The sequence below is a fragment of the Cupressus sempervirens genome, chromosome 6 (genome assembly GCF_028749045.1).
Source record: "Cupressus sempervirens isolate cs-2001-9-10 chromosome 6, ASM2874904v1, whole genome shotgun sequence".
Lineage (NCBI taxonomy): Eukaryota > Viridiplantae > Streptophyta > Pinopsida > Cupressales > Cupressaceae > Cupressus > Cupressus sempervirens.
In genome coordinates this window covers 238,637,846-238,648,172 of record NC_143123.1, presented here as the reverse complement: position 1 = coordinate 238,648,172, position 10,327 = coordinate 238,637,846, and positions in this window count along the sequence as shown.

The following is a 10,327-nucleotide window of genomic DNA, read 5'->3' as shown; positions in this document are numbered from 1 at the left end:
CTCTGATTATCCTCTATTTTCCTTTTCATGATCTTGATTAGGTTCTTGTTGGATGACTCGGCCAAACCATTACCATGAGGATAGTAATTTGAGGAAGTGCTCATATAGATATTATGATCCACTGCCCATGCACAAATCTAAGCTCCAACAAAAGACTTGGCAGTATCTGAAATAATGGTTGAAGGGACACCAAACCTGGTCAGAATTCCATCAAGGAACTCAACAACTGAAGATTCGATGGCATCCTTCAATGCCACTGCCTCTGTCCACCTGGTAAAGTAATCTGTAGCAGCTAAAATCCATTTGTGACCAGAACTGGAAGGAGGATTGATAGGGCCTATGAAATCCAACTCCCACTGAGCAAAAGGTTGATCCACCTAGATAGGATCGAGGGGAAGAGCTGTAAGTCTTTGTTTGCCAGAGAAGAAGGTACATTTTTCACACTTCCTTACATACTTATGATAGTCATGGAATAGAGATGGCTAGTAATAACCAACCCTCATGATCTTCATTGCAGTTGTTCTAGCCGAGAAGTGACCACCATCAGGACCATCATGAAGTTCCTTGATCATTCTTTCAGCCTAGTTTATATCAAGGCACCTTAATAGGGCTCCATTAAAATCTCTTCTAAAAAGGATATCGTCAACAATGACATAAGGACTTGACTGTAGCCTATACTATATCCTTTTAGCTTTGTCTAATCCTTGAGCGTATCCATTCCCTAATAAGAAATTCTTCATGTCATCCATCCAATTCCTTGGGCCATCATTTCTCTCTTCTTGTTCTTTTGTTAATATCATGACAACTTTTTCATCAGGCTCTTGAGATGATAACATCTGGTTACACAATCCTTTACCTCTTACTAGCTTAGTGTCTTGGATATTGAAATCATAGTCCATCACCCTTGTAATCCAACCAGCTCTTTTCTCACTAATATCTTTGCTCAAAAAGAAACCCTTCACATTGGCATGGGGTACTAACAAATGAATCTTGTTATGGGATAGCAGGTGTCTGAATTTCCTTAAAGCTCTGATGACTGTAAGGGCTTGCTTCTCTACATAACTGTACCTATCTTCATACTCCTTAAGCCCTTCACTAAAGAAAGCTATGAGCTATTCTTCATTCTTGTCATTTTTTTGAGTCAAGACAACATAAATGCTTGACTTACCACCTAAGGTATACATAATGAAATCCTTCTCAAATTTTGGGTTCATGAGAGTAGGGGCTAAGGCTATGGCTATCTTGATCTCTTCAAAACTTTCCTTCCCTTCCTTGGTCCATGCAAAGACCATACCTTTCCTAAGCATAGCTGCAAGAGGTTTCACCATGGTAGCAAGATTTGGGATAAATCTTCTCACAAAATTTATCCTACCTAGGAAACTTTGCAGCCCTTTCTTGTGTTTAGGAAGAGGAAGGGAAAGTATTGCTTTTGTTCTCTCTGGATCAATGGTTAAGCCATCCTTAGATACAATTTATCCTAATAATTTTCCTTGGTTAGTAGCGAAGACACACTTGCTTGGGTTAAGGGAAACCCCAAACTCTCTGCATCTTAGGAATACCTGTTTGAGATGATCAAAATGATCATTTACATCCTTTGAATACACAGTGATATCATCAAGGTAAACTAAGACAAACTTGTCAATCAATTTCTTGAAGGCCATCTCCATTTCCTTTTGAAATGTAGCACTTGCATTGGTTAGCCAAAATGACATCTTACAAAAAGCATAGGTACCCCATTTAGTGGTAAATGCAGTCTTGTACTTGTCAGACTCTTTAACCAGCACTTGATTGTAACCAGAGAATCCATCAAGAAATGAGAATCTCTTTGAACCACTAACCTTGGACAAAATCTGCTCCATAGAAGGGAGAGGATGGTGATCTTTAAGGGAAGCTTGGTTAAGGTCCCTAAAGTCCACAAACAATCTAATTTCCCCATTCTTCTTCCTAATAGGGACAAGGTTTGCTACCCATGATGAGTGTTTGATAGGAAAAATTATGTGGGCCTCAATCAATTTGGATAGCTCTTTTCTCATTAATGGTTCAATCTTGGGATTCACTAGTCTTTGTTTTTGTCTTACTAGTTTTGCATCATCAACTAAATATATGGTGTGCTGAAATAACCTTGGGTCAAAAACCTTTAAGTCATCATATGTCCAAGAAAATATAGCATTTAATTCCTGACATAGATGAATACAATTTTCTTGTTCAATTTCAGAACATACCTTCCCCATGTTTAAGGATTTTCCATCAGCAACCTTGACTCGAGTATGGTCACCCTCATTAGTAGCTAGGTTCATGGCCTTGCCCTTTGCTTGATCATCAAGATTAAAAACACTCTCTAAAGTAATGAGACCTTTAGGAAACTTGTTAGAATTGAGATGAATGATTTGATCACCATACTGATCTTGCAGTCTTGACTGATTTCTCTCTAAAAATTTTGCCTCATTCTGCAAGAAGCTGACAATTTTCTCATTAGACTCAAACACTTTCCAGTGGGTGTTATTGTCAGGGATGGAAGGCCTTACTACCACTCTGATTTTTTGCTTCTTCTCCTCCTCAAGATTCCTTAGCACATCATAAGATGCACCTATTGCTGCAAGTCTATCAACATGTCTATTTTCTTTTCTATGGATGCTTTGGATGTTAAATGCATTGAAACCCTCAAGAAAATCCCAAACTCTATGTTTATAAGACTTGAGCAAACCATTTTTGGTGATATTCTGATTTCTCACTTGATTAACCATCAAATCACTATCTCCATAGACCCTTAAGGCTTGAATTCCTCTTTTTTGAGCAAGTAAGAGACCTTGGATCAAGGATTCATACTCAACCACATTATTGGTGCAACTAAATTGGAGCCTAAAGGAGAAGTAATACCTTATTTGTGCAGGGGAAATTAACATTATACCAGCTCCTGATCCATTTTTATTCTGTGATCCGTCAAAGTACATACTCCATATCCCACTTTCATCTTCTTTAGCATCCACAAGATTGGGAACCAGGGCATCCTTTTCCAATATACAATATGTACTGAGACCTGTCTCAAGGATCTCTGACATAGGGTCAAATTGATATGCATCAGCCCACTCATGCAAGAAGAAATCAGGTATCTCTACCAGGGGAGTGGTGGGCTCCTTCACTATGTCATTCTCATTCATCTCTAGAATAGGGAAATTCATGTTGATGGGGTTGGGGGTGTAAGATTTAGTATGATGGAGGGCTTGAGGATCTGCTCTGATTGAAGCATTGGCTCCATATCTAGTTTTAAAAGACATATATGACCAATCAAAAGATATAAAACCACCTATTTGGGCAGTAAAGTCTCTTGATAGATAGATGGAAAACTATGGCTTGACTTTAGCAATAGAGATATCTTGGGTTACAGTACAACTAGGGCATGCATGTAGGGCCATCTCCACATTCCTAAGGATCCCTACAATCTTGACAGTACTACTATCCAACTATAATACATCCCTAACAATGGGCTCATATTTCATTCCCAAAGCATCAACAACACACCTAGGCATCACTGAACTACTGGCCCTTGAATCAATCATGCAATTATGGACTAGTTTGCCTCCTATAATTAGGGAAACATAGAATGGAGGAGGTCTAACCCTTTTACTTGTTTCATCCTCCCTTGATGGTTGTACTAGGCTTGTGGCACTTTCCATGCTAGATGTCTGATCCTTTGGTTCAATTCTTTCTAACTCTTCCTGCAACAATCTCCTTTGCATTGGTATAGTAGCAACAACATCCTACATGGAGATATTCACATTTGTCTTCTTCATTTTCTCTACCACACTAAATGGCATAGCATGTGTTTTGGTAGAAACCTTGGGGGCTGCAACTGTATGAGGTTGTGATGGGATGGCCTGAGGATCACTTGTATCATTTCTGCCATGGTTTTGCCTTTGCTGCTGAAAGGCACTTGATTGATTATTTACTGCTTGCTCATGAGGTACTATATTTGAAGTTGAGGCCTGATTGGGAGGAGGAGGGACAACATCTTCCACAGCTCTTCTTTTGCTTCTAGTATTATGAGCAATGGAATCCTGGTTTACATTACAATGCTCCTCCATCTGATGATTCATAAAAGAGCAATCACCCTATCTTTGCATATCTGAGGCATCCTCAAATTGGTCCTCCTTGTATGCTTGTTTTGCTGTAGGTTCTTGGACTATCAAGGCCAAATAAGATTCAGCCTTCTGACACATACAATAAGCATAGGAGTAGTTACAGGAGGGACAAAAATCTTGATCTTGAGCCATATTATTTTGATGGACTATGGACCTACTTTGGTTTACATTTGAGGTTGAAGCCTGGCCACCCTACCTACTCTGATCAAAAGAATGGTTCCAATGATTAGAATTTGGAGCCCTACCACTATTTGGAGTTTGATATTGCAATTGATGAGGCTTACTACCTTGAGCTTGCTGTCTTTCTAAAGTCACCACTTTGTTGCTCACTTTTTGCATCATAGAGAAATTATCCTCCAGCCTCCTTCCTTGGTCTTCTAACTTCCTCCCTTGATCCTGCAATCTTTTATCAAGGTTCTTCTCTTGATCTTGGAATCTTTTATCAAGGTTCTTGTCTCTTTTGTCCATTTTATGCATCATAGATTGCATCATCTCCTTGATTTCATCTATCCCATGTGAGGATGTGGAAGCTTGAGGGACTGGAGTAAGGGATTGTGATATAGAAGTTGTGGGAAGGGGAGCCATTGCTGGTTGATGATTTGGAACATCAAGGAAGAAAGGCATAGGAGGCCTTGGAGCTAACTCACCTCCTTGTATCAAGATGTTTTTTGCCCTTATTGCTATGTCATAAGCATTAGGCAAGGTATCTCCTCCCATAGTTTGGATTGTAGTGGCAATATCGCTGTTAAAAGCTCTAAGGTAATGCATTCATTTCATGGTAGTTGGAATTGATCATGAAGATCAGATCACGCAACAAAATTGATTACCTTCATTTTTTGGTTTGTGAATCAGCAGAGTCAGCAAGTCAACCTATTTCTATAAGCAAGATGGACCATGTGGACCAATAGCCTCTTTTTATTTTTCCACCTCATGGAAGTCCTACATAGTTGACCATCTCTTCATCACTACTTGCGCCAACTCCTCAAACTCCAGCTGCGACGGTTACACTAACTGCCAACCATTAACTGTCAACCTTGGCCAGACCCGCAAGACACATGTCACCAAGGTGCTATGTTGCTATGGTAAAAATTCTCACAGTTCTCCATAGCAAGATAGTGCCCATCGTTGATCTTTCTTAATCTGATGATCGTGGAGACTCATCGTGTTTCGCACTTTGCTTTTCAACTTCTGGGCTTGCAAAATGCTGTCAGCACACCTAGTATCTACCTGACACAACTTGGCATCATCCTTAAGGTTCACAAGATAACATGGGCCCACCTAACATGTGTCATTGAGGCGCTATGCTGCTAACGTATATAGTGTGCAACTTTCAATAGCGCGATAACGCCAACCATCGATCTTCTTGAAATCTGACGATCGTGAAGACTCGTTGTAATACTATGCTTGTTCTTACCTGAGCCCATCATACCTGACACCATCTCAACAAATACACCACACTCGAATGACACTTAGCAATCCTTGGCACACATACCTTGGCGAGACCTGCCCCCCTAATCCACGTAGTGAAAGGGCTCTATGTCACTATTGTTAAAATTCTTGCAGTTCTCCATAGTGAGATAGCGCCTACCATAGATCTGCCTTAGATCTACGGTGGTCCACAAATTCTACAACTGCGTCTCAAGCTGGCTGAATGGACCAATGAAAAAATGCCACCATATTCTGACCCATCTGACAACTGCCACTGAGGATGAGATGTACTATCACTTTGAAGAAGGGTAGGCCCATTATGTCATCTATGCCATGCGTCACTGACGTGTTATGTCACTATGGGTATCTATCGTGCAACTCTCAATAGCGACATGACACAAACTGTGGATCAAATTCACATCTATAGTGCTCAAACTCTTTGTAGGACTGCATACCTGGGACCCACCGAACATGCAGCAGAAGGGCACCATGTCGCTAATGGTGAGAAGCTCAGATTTTTTGATAGCGCCATGGCACCCATCATGGAACTAGCAAAACCTGGCACCAAAGAAACAATTGAGAAAAAGGGGATCCACCAGACACGCGACAGAAGGGTGCTATGTCACTAATGTATCCACCGTGCAACTTCCCATGGCGAGATAGCACCAACCGTAGATATTCTTTAGATCTGACGATGGAAGACTTGTGGGCCACAGAACATATTATAAGGTTTGATCGGGTATTTAAAATAATATTAACTCTACACACTAGCCATTGGCGGGTAAAACATTTGAAATTTGAATCTTGGCAGGGCGTAAAATATGATAACAATTACCTTAGGTAGCTTGATTTCAAGATCAATTCTTGCTTTGGCCTCATCATATGTACCAAAAATTGGTAGCTTTGGATCTACTAGCTCATTCACTAGTGCTTCAATAATATCTCTAGTTTCATCAATGTTTAGCTCATATGGCAGAGGTTTCACCCATGCAACTCGGGGCCTGACTGCCTAAATATACACTCTATCACAGTCAACCATAAAACATACATCATCTTCATAATCCCCAACAAGCTTAGGAGGAATCTTCAACCTATTGTTCATCCTTTCCTTGAAATCTTCGAAGTAATTATCCATAATGCTATCAAAATTTATACCTATTTCTGAAATAAATTCATTTATCTGATACAAAATAGGAACATCTTTTCTCCATACTATAGAACCTTTGGATGGGAAAAAATTTTGTACATAAAAGAAAAGACACGTTAACAAAGAACCAAATTTGCAAGGGTTGTTCTTTGATGTTCTAATACTGTCCATATTTTTGTTTAATTATTTCAGTTTTAACTCTAACAGGTCAAATTCCATATTTTTCTTCACAACTTTAAATGCTAAATCCACTGCTTCACATGGCATGCTGTTCAAACAACTGGAGCTATAAGTTTGTGGGCAATGACATGAATACCAAATCTCAATTCAACATTAGAAATAATGCTAATCTTTAAACCTCTACCGTCCCACTTGGCTAGGGTTTTCTTTTGGAGTTCATCCTAACCCAGGGTTTTTGTAGTTTTGGCTTTGCTTAGCATGGGGAGACCCATAATCTTATGAATCATTTTCTTGGTGATTAACACTGGCTGCTCTAACCATAATTGTCCATTATGCACACGACTAAAAATGTACCTAATCCACTTAATCTAAAAGCTCCTTGGCATGTGTGTGATATGAGTCAACCCTTTGGTTTCTAGGTGCTTATGCTCAAGTTTTAATGAACCATCAACACACATTTCTTCTAAGGCACTATCCATCTCTAGGGTTCACATTTCTAGAATAGAACACTTAAAATGAGTGTGAATGTCATTAATTAGAAGTACCTTGGGTGGAATTTGGGATTGAGCTCCATTACGGTCCAGTGACTCCACAACTGCTTGTACAAGCTTGAAGTTCAACACTTTCCAATCCACACCTTTTACCAAAATTTTTGAACCTCTTTTCGCCTTGCTATTGCTGCTACTCCCAAATGCCATGGCTGCTTGATAAATGATAGAAGTTTTTTGAACAAATTTTTGGTCACAAATTCACTTGAAATTTCCTGGATGCACCTGGAATCGCTTTTCTTTGTGAATTTTGAAGTCGTGGTGAAAAATGAAATAAAATTCTACCCTTTTGATGAAAATTTCTTCATTAATGCTAGGTACCATAATGACGTAGTGCGTGACAGAATGTCATCCACTCACTAGCTCGGTAGAAACTTGTGACTCGGCGATCAAACAAAACTTTCATTACTCTTGACCTAGCTTGGTTGAGTATAAGACTAACCTTGCTTAGTAAGACCTGATCTCATGTGATCCCTTTGTATCTAAAATACTAATTTGGATCTTTTTCTTTCTTCCATTTGGAACTACTCGAGATATAACTTGAAGATGCAGTTCCAGTTCCTCCTTTTAAGAATCTAATTGGAAGTGGTGGAGTCATCCACTTCTTGAGTGACATGGCCATTATTTGAGCTATTTTTCTCGGTAGATTTGGGAATCCACTGTTGTTTCATCTACTTCTTGATGTTATCAACTTTAGCTTTCTTTCCATTTTCAACTCTTCCTATATTCATGCAGTTCTTTGCTATATGACCAAGTTCAGTGCATGTATAACATCTTACTGTTGAATCTCTCTTTCTCAAGTGATGCCTTATGAAATCCATGCCAATGTGTCCATATTCTCCAAAATAGTGACATCTACACCAAGTATTGTAGTCCCAACCAAATATTTCTTTGACAATTTGTTTAGCTGGATTAAATGGTTTGGATTTGCATTTAGATTCCTTCTGACCTTGTTTCTTGCATTTGTGACATTTGCCTTCAAATTTTGATTTCTCCTTGCATTTATTAGCTTTATGACCATGTTTACTGCAATTGTAGCATTTTCCATTGAATTTTTCCTTTCCATTGCTCCAACAATTGTTTGATGTATGACCTAACTTACCACAGTGATTGCAAGTAGGTCTTTGATTCCTTTGGGCACATTGCTTGGAAGATTCACCTTCTTCTTTGTATCCAAGTCCTGTTTTACCTTTTTGCCTATATAGATTCTGCTCACTTTGCTAATTCAATTGATTAATGTCTACTTGGGATTTCATCATCCCTTCATTGAGTTGCTTTTCAAAAATTAGATCAACTTTCAATCTTTCATTGATTTGTCTTTTAGTGATTAAATCATTCCTTAAACTTTCATTTTTAGATCTCAAATTCATGATTTCCTCATTTGCATTTGAGAGTTGACTGATAAGACTTTCTTGCTGAAGGGATTGACTTTGAGTTTCATTATTTCTTATCTCCAAGTCTTCACTTTCCTTATTCCTTTGTTCCAAGATTTCACACATTCTTATTGACTTAATTTCTTGTTCTCTTTTCAATTTTCTTACCTCTTCTTGCAGAGAGCCATTCTTTTCTAGGAGTTATTTGATTGCCTCATTTGCTTCATCTGAACTACTTGAAGGGAAAAAGGTCTTCAATCTATTCTTCAACATACTGGTGGTCATTCATCTATCTTGGAAGTTGCTTCCTTCTTTTCATGGATTGGGAAAGAGGCTCTTTTGCTTCCTTGAGTTGAGCTATGGCCATCTCTAGATCTAGTTTTTCATTCTTAATTGTATTATCAAGTCTGAATATCTCCATTGCCCTTGATCTTTGTTCAAGCTATTAAACTTTATCCTTAGAACCACAAAGATCTAATACCAATTGTTGGAAATAATCAAGACTAGCTAGGTTACTGAGAGGGGAGGGGTGAATCAGTAACCTCAAAAACTTTAAATCAATTCAGTACTTAACAATATAAATCATTCACCATTCATTCATCTATTCTACTACATGCATGAGAAAGATAAACATTCATAACACATGAACATAGTATTTTGGTGACCTAGAAACCTTCCAAATAGAAAGTAAAACTGGGGTGGGGATGATACCCCCAAAACTTCACTACTATAGTATAAATTTGGCCTATTAGGGCTTACATTGACCACTTCTGATGATCTGCCCTATTAAGAGAAATTTGGACTACTAGATCCACCTTGTTAGAGGTTTTACAAACATACAATGAAGTATGCACTTAGTTAGGAGATTTATACAAAGACTGTTAAGTCTACCCTGTTAAAAGATTTTGAAAAATGATTCACCTTCTAGGATGAAATAGTAGATCTAAATCACAACTTGAGTTCTGATTAGATCCTTGAAGTAAAACTCACCTCTTGTGATTGATATTTCTTTACTGCTCCTTATAGACCTTGCTGAATACTCTATTTTGCTGCTGATTCACATTCACTCTTCTCAAAACATTACACATCATTCATTGATATTTTCATCCTTACATTGTAAATGATACAATACATTACATTTATACCATCCAATATTTACAAAATAGAAGGTTAGCTAAAACACAAGTAAACAAAACAATACTGAGTTGGCAAAATAGTGGAAAACTTGGGTTCTTCAAGTTGACTTGGTGAACTTTTGATACTCGGTGTCCACTACATTACTTGGCATCATCATGCACTTGGTAGAGGTATAATCTTAGTCCATACTAGTCACACAAAATAGCTTGGAACTTGGTAACCATTGGAGACTTGGTAGAGATAGTGTTACTTGGTAGATACTGAATCCTTTGTTTACCTTGCTGTCACTCAATAAACACTACATCTCCATCACTCGGTAAACATTGACTTCTCATCACACAAACTAATGACTCAGTAGACATTGAGAAGCTCGAT